This window comes from Coenobita brevimanus, chromosome 17 (genome assembly GCF_032717465.1).
Source record: "Coenobita brevimanus isolate Jiangsu-jjx chromosome 17, ASM3271746v2, whole genome shotgun sequence".
In the NCBI taxonomy this organism is placed as follows: Eukaryota; Metazoa; Arthropoda; class Malacostraca; order Decapoda; family Coenobitidae; genus Coenobita; species Coenobita brevimanus.
This window is the reverse complement of record NC_136970.1, coordinates 12321895-12334726: the sequence shown is the minus strand read 5'-3', so window position 1 is coordinate 12334726 and position 12832 is coordinate 12321895. Positions and strand designations below refer to the sequence as shown.

The 12832-nt window shown below is 45.6% G+C and overlaps 1 protein-coding gene across 1 annotated transcript in view; it reads right to left on the bottom strand.

Annotated features, from left to right (window-relative positions):
• The window catches only part of LOC145391205 (lachesin-like), an 88545-nt gene that overhangs the window by 17349 nt on the left and 58364 nt on the right, over positions 1-12832 (bottom strand). The window lies entirely within an intron of this gene.

Sequence of the window (12832 nt, the reverse complement as noted above, 5' to 3'; positions counted from 1 at the left end):
AAAAATTTTAAGGCATCTTTCCTATCACAACGTTCTTTCCGATTGTCAGTATGGGTTCCGTCAGGGACGCTCCACTGGCGATCTTCTCACCTACCTTTCAGACTCCTGGTCATCCTCCTTTCGGGACTTTGGCGAAAGCTTTGCCATTGCACTTGACATCTCAAAGGCTTTCGATCGAGTCTGGCATAAATCTTTAATTTCCAAACTGCCCTCCTACGGTTTCTATCCTTCTATCTGTGCCTTCATCGCTAGCTTCCTTTCTGGTCGTTCTATAGCCGCTGTCGTAGACGGCCATCGTTCTTCTCCTAGATCTATCAACAGTGGTGTTCCTCAGGGCTCTGTCCTATCACCAACTCTCTTCCTTTTATTCATCAATGATCTTTTAAGCTGTACATCTAACCCTATCCACTCATACGCTGATGACTCCACCCTTCACCTTTCCATTCGGTTCCCGCAATGCCCATCTCAACAGTTACTTCAAGAAACAAGGGATGAGGCTATGGCACACCTAATGTCTGACTTGGCTCATATCTCTGACTGGGGTAAAAATAATATGGTTGTCTTTAATGCATCTAAGACTCAGTTCTTACACCTATCAACCCGACAAAATCTTCCACAGGTATACCCACTAATGTTTAATAATATTCAGATTAATCCTGCATCATCCTTGAACATGCTTGGGGTTTCATTTACTCGGGACTTATCTTGGAAAGATCATATTACATCCCTTGTAAAATCTGCTTCCAAGAGATTGGGTGTGCTAAGCCGACTCCCTTCTTTCTTTACCCCTGCACAATTGTTGACTCTATACAGAGGTTTTATCCGTCCCTGTGTGGAGTACAACTCTCATGTGTGGGGAGGCTCCCCACTTACAGCTCTTCTCAATAGGGTGGAGTCTCATTAACTCTCCTCCTCTTACTGACTCCCTTCAACCTCTGTCTCTTCGCCACACTGTTGCATCTTTATCTCTTTTCTATCGCTACTTTAATGGTCACTGCTCCTCTGAACTGTCTGCTTGCATTCCTCCACCTCTACGACGGGCGCGTAGCACCCGTCTGGCAGCAAACTCTCATCCCTTTTCTGTCCAACTCTCTAATGCAAGAGTTAACCGTTACTCCCAGTCTTTCATTTATGCAACAGGTCAGCTCTGTAACTGTCTCCCTCTGTCTGTATTTCCTCCTGCCTATGATCTCCAGTCTTTCAAACGTAGTGTGTCCAGGCATCTCAAAATGATCGGATCTTGAATTTGGCTCTCTGTTGTATTTTGTTTTTCTCTTGGAGGGAACTGTCACTGCGGGCTCATGGCCTTTGGTTCCTTCTTCCTCACATAAAAAAAAAAAAAAAAAAAATCCTTTCAGCATGGCATCGGACGCCAAGCCATACACCTGTGCACCATAGTCTAGCTTCGATCAAATAAGGGACTTATACACCATTAATAAAGATTTTCTGTCGGCACCCCATGTAGTACCCGCTAGGTACTTGAGGACATTTAACGATTTATCACAACGAGCAAGCAAAGTATTAATGTGAAGTTTAAAATTCATTCTGTGATCAAAGTGGAGGCCCAAAAGCTTTACAGAATTTTGAAAAGGTACCGCTTGATTATCAAAAAATGAACGCAAATCGGGGACGTTACAAGTCGTAAAACCTACAGCAGCACACTTAGGGATGGAAAACTTAAATCCCCACTGCAAGGCCCATTGGTGGACGGAGTCAAGGGCTGCTTGAATCCGCCCAGCTGAAAATTGTGCATTACGGGAGGAGTGCCATTTTGCACAATCGTCAGCATAGAGCGAGTATTTAAGATTCCTGGGGATGGGAGCTGATGACAGAATATCATTGATCATAATACCAAATAAAGTAGGACTAAGCACAATTCCCTGCGGGATCCAGTTTTCCATATATCCGATGTTACATTACGGGGCAATTTGACAGAGAAAGTCCTGTTCCTTAAGAAATTTGAAATAAAAATAGGCAAATTTCCTCTTAAATCATAAGCATAGAGCTTCATTAGTATATCATGTCGCCATGTCATGTCATAGGCTTTATGGATGTCCAAGAACACCCCTATCATGAATTCTTTATTGGCAAATGCCTCTGAAATACAATGCTCCAAATTCATTAAATGATCTAGTGAACTTCTGTATTTACGGAAGCCACATTGTTGATCATTTAACAAATTCTTTGACTCTAAAACAAAAAGAAGCCTATTGTTTACCATATGTTCCATGACCTTACATAGACAAGAAGTCAACAAATAGGACGAAATGAAGAGGGATTCATAAGACAACCAGCCTCTTTGGGCATCGGTATGACGTGCGCAAAGTGCCATGAGTTTGGGTACGTTCGAGACGCCCAAATCTCATTGTACAATGTTAACATCTTAATCAGGTTGTCCTTATTAAGGTGCTGGATCATACCGTACGTGATGGTGTCTGGTCCAGGGCTGGTGTCTTTACAGGTTTAAGGGCAAGGAGCAGTTCATCTAGCGTAAACTCTTGGTTGTGCAGGGAGTCTACGTCTTCTGTGGCAAAGTCTATCAACTGTAGCTCAGCCGTGCGTTTATGATGTTGGAAATGCTGGTCATAATTGGCTGAGCTATTTACATGGGAAAAACTCCTGGCGAGGATGTTAGCAACATCCACGAGCTCGTCATAGATGGTGTTGTTCACTTGCTGGGTGGTTACAGGGATGTATGGGCCTTTATTATTTAATATTCTTATAGTGGACCATACTTTACTTAATGGTGTTGTATGAGTCACCGTGGACACAAAGGACCGCCAGGAGTCACGTTTGCCCCTTCTTATTATTCTCCTTGCCTCAGCCCATGCCTGTTTGTATGCAATAAAATTTTCCTCAGTGGGCTGACTATCAAAAATCCTGTATCTCCTATTGCGTTTCCTTAATGCTTGTCGGCAATCCGGTGTCCACCAATGTGCTCTATGCTTCGCATGAACTGTAGAAGTCTTGGGAATAGCAGCCTCAGCTGCATGTAATATGGAAGTAGTTACATTTTCGACCTTAACCCGCACCGTCCCGAGGACGTACTTCCACGTCCTCACGTTTTGTCACAGCCAGTCCCGAGGACGTACTTCAACGTCCTGCAATTGCAAGGTTCATAATTTCCACAATTTTCAAAATTCGCGGGAGATTTTCGTTTCGCCCAGGTACCCAAGCCTCCCCTACCTGCCGCCAGGCGGGCAGGGTCCTAGACCCCGCGTGACCCGCGCTCGCCCTTGTCTCGGTCACTCACCTGCCAGCAGTGACCCAGGTCAGACATGGCGGGGAAAGGTCTCTTAGATGAGCAAATTGCATCCGTCCTGGAAGCCTTCACTGGAGACAGTGATTCTCCACTCGATGATGATGTGGTGGATCGCGATTACGTCCAGCCAGAGGAAGAAATAAGTAGCAGTGATGAGGAGGTCCCTTCGCCCCGAAAAATGCGGTATGTGACATACCGTAAGGCAAGGGAAGGCCAGCCTGCTCCCCAACCACGTGCACAGCTGTCTCTCCATCATGATTCTGATCAGGACGAGGATGAGGACGATGAGGATGACGGAGGCCTAGGACGTGATATGGCTGAGTGGTTGGGAAAGGAGAAAATATCACCACGTGGATCAGAAGGTGGGGCGAGACGACACCTAAGGTATGGTTCAAGTACTTTGTCTGGGGAAGTAGCAAGTGGTGTGGTGGGATTGCTGGGAGAAAGGGAAAGTGTTGTGGCGGCAGCGCGGGGTGAAACTGAGAGTGGTGTGGGGGTAGTGCGGGGTGAAGGGGCCAGTGGTGTGAGGGAGGCAGCACGAGCACGTGGTGCTCATAGGCCTAGGGGAGAGGAGGTTGAGTCACTCCCCAGCACTTCTTTCGCCCCTGAATATTCACAAACTTCCTCCCCACAGCCCCAGGATGTGGGGAAAGGAAAGAAAGGGAAGGGAAAGGGCAAAGGAAAAGGGAGAGGGAAGAGAAGTGCGAGTGATGAGAGGCGCCGCTCTCCACCTCCCCAACCTCTCCCACCACCCTCACCTCCCCACCCTGACGAAGGGGACGATGGTGACGTGGCTGGAGACGGTGGTGTCACGTGGAACTGGGAGGATGGGAGTAATTTTACTCCCATCATTCACCAGTTCACTGAGGAGTGGCGGTCAGGTTGCACGGCTCCAGGTGTAAATGCTGGGTCGTCACGTTTAGATTTTTTCAACTTGTTTTTTGATGAGGCGTTTGTTGGGCGCATAGTAGAACAGACAAATATATTTTCACAATCCCAGCGCCTTGAAAGTGAACGCCTAGGAACCACAAGCAAGCATGCGGAACAGTATGACTTGCCCGTGACTATATCAGAGATGTTCCTATTTTTTGCCCTGGTAATCTTGATGGGTGTGGTGAGGAAAAATCAAATTCCTGCCTACTGGACAATGGACCCAATCATCCTAACACCTTTCTTTGGAAAGGTGATGGGTCGTAATAGATTTCAGTTTATTCTTGGCCGCCTCCACTTTTTTGATGCAGATGATCCAGCCAATGCAAATAACACCGATAAAATGAGGAGAATTAGGCTGGTATTTGATCATTTACGGGAAATGTTCCGGTCCTCATTTTATCCCTACAGAGACCTCGTCATAGACGAGAGTCTTGTGTTGTGGAGAGGCAATATTTCCTTTAGGCAGTGTATACCCAGCAAGAGACACCGTTTCGGGTTCAAGATATTTGTTATGTGTGACTGTAAGACTGGTTATGTGCAAGACATAGTCTTGTACACGGGCGCACAGACAGATATAATAGAAGATCGGAGTATAGGACTCTCTGGGGCCGTGGTGAAGACAATGATAGAAGAGTACCTTCATCGTGGTCATGTTTTGTACCTGGACAACTGGTACACTAGCCCTCTTCTCGCTAGGTTCCTCCACCAACACGACACCGGAGTCTGTGGTACAGTCAAGAGAAACCGTCGCCATATGGTCAAGATAGGGAGGAAACTTGACAAGAATGAGGTGGTTTTCTTCCAGGCCAATAACATCCTTGCAACCCTGTGGAACCACAACAGGGAAGTTTGCCTCCTATCAACTGTTCACAGCCCCCTGATGCACCGCACAGACTCCGTGGATCACTGTAGCGAGAGGAGGCACAACGTATGGAAACCAGAGTCTGTACTTGCCTATAATCTGAACATGAGGCAAGTTGATCAGTCAGACTCGATGATTTCAAGTGTTGACTGTGCCAGGACAACGATGAAGTGGTACAAGAAACTCTTTTTCCACTTGCTTGACATCATGGTCCTGAACGCCCACTACCTGCACGCAATGACCACCGGAGTATCCGAGACCTTTGAGGGGTTTGTGAGGGAGCTGGCACGTGAAATAATCGCCAAGCATGCCCAGGAAAGACCCCCACACCGCCCCCGCGCCCCCCGTGCTGCTCAGACTCCCCTACGTCTTGCAGCCCGCCACTACCCCAGCGCAATCCCTTCCGAACCAAACTGTCGTAAACCCCAGCGTCGCTGCCATGTATGTAAGCACTCGACAGTCAGACCATCAACGCAGAGAAAAGACACAAGATACGAGTGTGTCGAGTGCAATGTTGCGTTGTGCCTTCAGCCTTGTTTCAAGGAATATCATAATCTCGTACACTTCTGAAACTGTGTGGGAAGGCGAAATGACGCTCATGATAATGGTAAGGCCAGTCAGTAGGTGCTAAGTCAAATATAAAGTTGAAACGGGTGTTATTTTTCAGAAAAGTAATGTATAAGATGAGAATTAGTGTAAGTGGAAAGAATTGTTATCAAAACTACACCCACTGTGTAAATCTGGTCAGTAAATATGTGATAGCAAGGAAATAAAGTGGAAACGGGTGTAATGTTAGCATGAATAAAACGTATAAGTTGAACATTACTGTAAGTTGTCATAATTGATGTCACGAGTACACCCACATTCTGGTCAGTAAGTATGTGATAGGAATTATATACAGTGGATGATGTTGTAATGTTAGTAGTAAGGTATTTTATAAGTTGATTACTTGTGTAAAATGAAACAAATGATATCGCGATAACACTCCCTGTGTAAGTACGCTCAAATATGACGCCAAGTTCCATCGTACGTTCAGAAATGATGTAATATCAATTATATCAAGTGTTTACATGTGCAATGTTAGTGTAGAATAATTATATAAATAAAAAAATAGGTTGTAAGTTGAATTAGTTGTCATAGCGACTTCACCGTGTGTGTTATTATGCGCTATTATTACGCTATATATTTACGTAAGGCCTGAAATAATCTCAAAACAGTTCTATAAAGTTGAAAAGTGTATAATAATATTAGAAAAGTATTATGTAAGTAGAAAAAGCACAATACGAGTTGAAACATCAGTCACAGCGAGTTCACTCACTACGTAAATTAGCGCTAGCATTACGCTAAATGTTATCAAAAGGCCTGTGAATACGTAAAAACAGTTCAATATATTGTAAAATGGTATAATGTTATTGTAGAAGTATTATGTAAGTAAAAAAAATTATATGTATCATGATTTTAGAATGTTAGCGATTCATGGGAACCAAGTTGGCCGATTTTGCTCGTTTCTCACGATGGTACAATGCTTATTTCTGCTCTATTTTTGTATAAAATCCAATATACTCTTTTATCACATGTTTTTATGTTTATAATAAATTCATTTCTACTTACTTTCATTGGTTTCCCAAACTTATAATACCATAGAAAACGTTTGATGCTCACACCGCATAGGGAGAACACGGGGCCAGGTGGGACCAACGCATACCTGGTTAAGCTAATTAGGGACCCCAGGGACCACTTTCTTTGCCACCAGCCATTGTTTCTGACCAAAAGCGAAAGTTTAAGCAAAAAAAAAAAAGGTCGAAAATTGCCCGGGATTGGGGGGTACCAGTGGTCGAAAAGTTGCCGGGACGGGGCGGGTTAACATCTATGGTCTCCCTGGATATATCTGAAGTGGCGATCCTTTAGAAGGATCCCCAATCTGCTTTCTTGTAGTTAAATTTTGGAAGTGGAGGGTCCGAAACGATGTTGCGTGTATAAGAAAGACAGATGGGTATATGATCACTTCCCAAGGAGTTGTCATAAGGGTCCCGTGAGAAATCTTGATGTATACCAGGGGAAGCCAAAGATAAGTCAATGGCCGAAAAGTTGGTAGAGCGATCATCTACACGAGTCGCTCTACGTTCGTTCAGAAGACAGAGGTTGGACTGTAGTATTAGGTCGGCTACTTGCTCCCCACGACCATCAATCCTTAAGCTACCCCATTGATAGTGATGGGCGTTAAAATCGCCCAACACTAACTTGTTTCCAGGAAGATGTTCAAATAGTGAATTTAAAGAATCACTATCAATGAGGCCATGTGGATGACAGTACAGAGAGCAAATAGACAGATACATGATATTAAATTTTACTCTGCACGTGACAGCTTCCAGAGTAGAATTTAGAATCACTTCCGTTTGTGGGTGTGATTTGTGTTTGTAAATGGCGACTCCGTGATCTTCATATCTTCTATACGAGTGGTAGTGTTTGAACTGCGGAGGATCAGGGTGCTCCTCCAGGCACATCTCCTGTAAACAAACAATGTCTGGCCTGTGTATAGAAAGCAAGATTGCTATATTGTGTAATTTATTCCTAAGACTCCTACAATTCCACTGTAACACAGTGAATGCGGCGGTTTAAGATTTACATTGGGGGCCAGTGTGCTTAGGCTTTTTTTGCCGCCAGCCAGCAGGCGAGCGACTACCGGCGGACCTATCCCGGTGCTTGGTGACAGAAACCTCCATGTTTTCGTCAATAACTAGGGTCCCAGATTCCACCTACGAAGAGCTCCCTTTTCTCTCCCTCGCTGGGCCAGGAGCAGGAAGAACATGAAGTCGTGACTTGGTGAGGGTGGTCATATTATTCTTACTAGAGTTGTCAGGCTTTGTTTTAGGCTTGACTGACTGAGAGGCAGCAGCAGCCTGAGAGTAGGAAGGTGCAACAGGGGTGTCAGTTTGAGAGGTGGATTGGCCAGGAGGCTCAGATGGAGAGGTAGAGTGTGAGGCAAGAGGAACAGGTTCAGGGTCAGTCTGCGTTTCCACGGTGCACATCATGGGACGGGACATTACCGCCGAAGCATAGGACCTATTCAGCGTGGGAGTTGCATGCAACTCCTTCATCTTTTTCCCAGCTTCGTTTTCGTTTTCGTTTTCATTTTTAAAAGCTCCAACATGCTTACATGTGTCGGCCTTGGTCACCTAATGGCGGCTGTCCATGCTGCACGATCCATTGCGGCCTCCCTGTCACACTTAATGACCTCATCCCATGTCTTTCTCGGTCTACCCCTCATAACCCCACCCCCAATATTAACACTTCTCACCTTCCTCACCCAATTATCATCCCCCATCCTCTCCACATGTCCAAACCACCTCAATCTACCTCTCCTCATCACAACACCAATACACTCCAGTCCCATCCTACCTCTCAACTCTTCCATTGTAAACCCAGCCCCTCCAGGCCTTGGATGCAGGGATGCACTGCACATCCACCTAATCATTGTCATTTCTGTACGTCTGAGCCAGCGAATATCTTCCTCCTTCACTGCCCAGGTCTCACTGCCATACAGCATTACACTCCTAACACATGCTGCATACAAAGACCCCATAGCACGTAGGGGGAGCCCTCTCAATGTCAGGAGAGGCAAGAGCTCCCTGAACTTCTTCCAACCACTTCTCACCCTAGCCACAGAGCTAGCTCCAGCCCCACCTCCAGCACACAACATGTCTCCCAAATAACAAAACTCTTCCACACACTCAAGAGATTCACCAGCAAGTTCAATTCTTTCACGTCTGACAATCTCCACCTGCTCACCCCGGCACGCCATACACATAAAATCAGCATTATCTCGCAGTCTACCTCTGATACCACTACATCTCTTATGCACGCATTTATCACACACACCGCACAAGATGGAATTACTTCCCACGCCCTTGTGGCAAACTGCACATGGCCACTCTCCCTCGTCTTTGACAGTACCGCCACCAACCCTAGATATCATCACTTTTGTTTTATCTGCATTTACCCTTAAACCCTTTTGCCCCATACCATCTCTCCACTTCCTAAACCTTTCCTCCGCCTCCCTTTCATTCCCTGCAATCAACACCAAATCATCAGCATACAACAACTCCCACAGGAGTCCGTTTCTAAAGTCACGTGAAAGGGCTTCAAGTACCATGATAAACAACATGGGACTCAAGACTGACCCCTGATGCATACCAACATTCACGGAAAACTCATCACTCAAATCTCCATTCACTCTCACCTGGGTGTGAGCACCCACATACATAGCCATAACAACCCTAACCAGCCACTCCTCCAAGCCAAGCTTTCTCATTGCCCACTTCACCACCTCTCTAGGGACTCTGTCAAAGGCCTTTTCCAAATCAACAAAAACAAAATAAAGATCCCTTCTCCTACCAATATATTTTTCCTGAAGCTGTCGAACAATGAATATGGCATCAGTGGTCCCCCTACCTGGCATAAACCCAAACTGCATCTCATCAATATTCACTCTTTCTCTAATCATACCTTCTAAAACTCCATTACCTTTATTATCTGATCTAAAAGCTTTATACCTCTATAATTTCCTCTTTCCAGGGCATCACCCTTCCCTTTATACACATTTACAATTACACTCTTCAGCCAGTCATCTGGGACAACACACTCATAAATAATCCTATTTATCAGGTCAGTGACTAAACTCACCCCTACATCGCCTGAGGCCTTCAACATTTCGGCAGTCAACCCAGACACACCTGCTGCCTTCCCCACCCTCATCCTGCCTATTGCCTCACTCACAGTAGCAGTATCAATCAAAGGCCAAGAGCCAGACACTGGATCTGCTGGCTCCAAACCTTCCCTATCCCAGTCAAACTCCTCATTCAACAACCGGTTATAATGCTATCTCCATGCATCTTTAATATCCTCACTGTTCACCACTACCCTTCCTTCATCATTCTTCACACACTGCTCACCTATGATATCCCGATTATCCCTCTTCACCTGACCTGCCACCCTAAATATATTTTTCCTTTCCCCATGATTTAGGTTATCAAGCAATTGTCTCTGTGACTCAGACTTTGCCCTATATACCTCTCTTCTAGCCTTAAGCTTGGCAGCCAAATATTCCTCTTTGCTACCACCCTTCTTCCATTCCTGGAAAAGCCTTCTTTTCTCCTTAATTGCAGCTTCTACACCCTCATCCCACCACCAAGTTACTTTATGTCTTGGTGGTCCTCTTGTCCAGCCGCATGTTACATCAGTAATGCCCTCAGTTGCTTTCACTACACAGACCTCCTCCTCCTTCCACTTGGGACAATCCCTAGAAGGAGTGGAGTGTGCCACCTTGCAGTGAAAACAACGTACCATCTCCGATCTGCAGTGTTCAGCATCATGTCCCAGTGTTCCACATTTGCCACACACCGACTGGGAAGCCCGACAAATCGTATCACCATGCTCATACAATTGACACCTTAAGCAACGAAGTGGATTGGGGATATAAGGCCTTATATTAAAAATTTCGTAGCCAACTTTGACATGATCTGGAAGTGAAACTTTGCCAAAAGTCAAGACAATAGTGGCCATCTTCGTCCTCATGCTTTCGGAAAATCTAGTGATAAACCGGGCACCGATTACGTCCTGCTGAGCAAGTTCCCGTATGATCTCGTCCTCTTCCATAACCATGAGATCCCTGCAGGTGATAACACCTTTGCAGGATTTCATGGCGTGCGGGATCTTCGGCTCGACATCATATTCATGGAAATTACGCAGTTTCATTAAGTCTTTGACCTGGGATGAATTGACAGTTTTGATTAGAAGGTCTCCGTTACCAAGTTTTTTAACTTGTTCCACGTCCCCAGCACAGTAATCAATCACTTTCTTGATGAGGAAAGGATTGAGGCTGCTCAAGGGAGTAGAAACTAGAGCATGGAGGGTTACATACTGAGCATTATGTACAGGTATGTCTAGGAGATTTGTCTGGGGCCGTTCAGTCTGTGGGCAGTCAGTCAGTCTATCGGTCGGGGTTTCGTCAGGGCTGCCTCCCCACCTGAAGGGGGGGGAGACAGTAGGGGCGTCCATCATAGGGGCCACTTCCCTCTGGCGGGGGAAGTGGGAAGAGGGAGAAAAGCGAGCAAAGGACAAACAACCCGGAACCAGACACCTAACGCTGAGATCACCCTCTCAAACCACACCAGGGAGGCCCGACCGTGTTTATTCACGCCCCAGAGTGATCAGTGGGGGGGACCCTCCATGGTCAATAAGCAAAGGCAAGCTCAGTAAATAGGAACAGACATCTACTGTTCCAAACTAATAGGAAGGGGAGGAAAGTTAGAAACTAGCTAACCTATACGTCATCAGAAGGGTGAAAAAAAAAAAGCATAATGCCAGTGAGGCATCCCTGAAAGCTAGAGAAGAGTGAAACGAAAAACGTCTACACTCCTCACAACCATGCATCAAAGTCCCAGTAACGAAGGTGGTAATTCTTTGGTAGTGTTGTGGTGACTGAGGTGGTGGCAGGGGTATAAGTGGTAATGGTTGTGGTAGCAGCACTGGTGATAGTGTTAGTTGTATCAGTGGCGGTTGCAGTAATGTTAATAAAGTAGAGAGGTAGGTAAGTAGCTACCATGTTACCAGTTTAAAGTTGTGAGGCATTGGATAGGTCGTTATAGGGTTTTAGCATGAGGCACAGTAGGTGCTGCTCTGTCTCGATGGCCCTTCTGTCTGTCTTGCATCGTCAGTGAGGTGAGTTATAGACACTCTTGGGTTACGGGGTTTATTGTGACACAGTTATATCGTGGTGCAGAGTAACGTAACCTCCTACACTATCCTATCTCCTAAGCTTCTTTCTGCCTTCTGTCGTTCTCTCTGGCTCCCTGACCAGATTACCAGAAATATATACTACTTGGTGGGGATTTCCGTGTCAAATGGGCTAATCGGACTTTCGGCAGTTACCCCTCGTGTCTGCTGCATAATGGGGTTCTCGAGCGTCTGCTATACATTCTGTGTATGCATTCTGGCTAGAGGATGTGTACATTTTTACCTGAGCACCAGGTATTGTATGTGGTGCAAGTGGTACCTATTGTGCTATGAGATATGTACTAGTGCCTATAATATTACATATGACATTATATGGTGGTAGTGGTGGGGGTTGGGCAGTAGTACTGATGGTAGGGATGGTGGTAACAGTGGTTCAAGTAATGGTTCACATTTGGTTGAAGTGTCATAACCGGCAAGACGACTAGACGTCTATTTGGCTGTGGTTACCTTTCAGCACAGTAAATGGTTTATCAGGTTATAGGACACCGTTTGGCTTGCCACTCAGTACAGAATCACTTGAAGGAAGCTTTACATCGAGTGAATGGATGGTGGGCTCCCCCTCCTAGCAGATGTAATATACAAAACAATTCGATAAAGACGAGGCACTACGAAAATTCCACGACCACCTAGGAACGACATTCGGTAGCGAAGTGCCCCATGCTTCAACAGATTCCTCTAAACAGGGTCAGCACCATGGCCAGGTGGTTACAGAAGTGATTAGCTCTCTTTGACTTCGATCCCTGGCTGTGGCAGGAAATAGGTTGACGTTAGTATCTTCCACAATACCTGTTGACACGAAAAACTACCCCCACTTATACTAGCTGTTCAGTCCTGAATGAGACACTCTTTTGCATATAATGTATATGAATGATGTGTATTAAGCACTGAGGTAGTGGAATATGAAGATGTTTGGCATGTAGGACTCCTAGGCATCACGGAACAAACTCTCAAAGTATGCCCAGAGTCAGATATATAAAAAG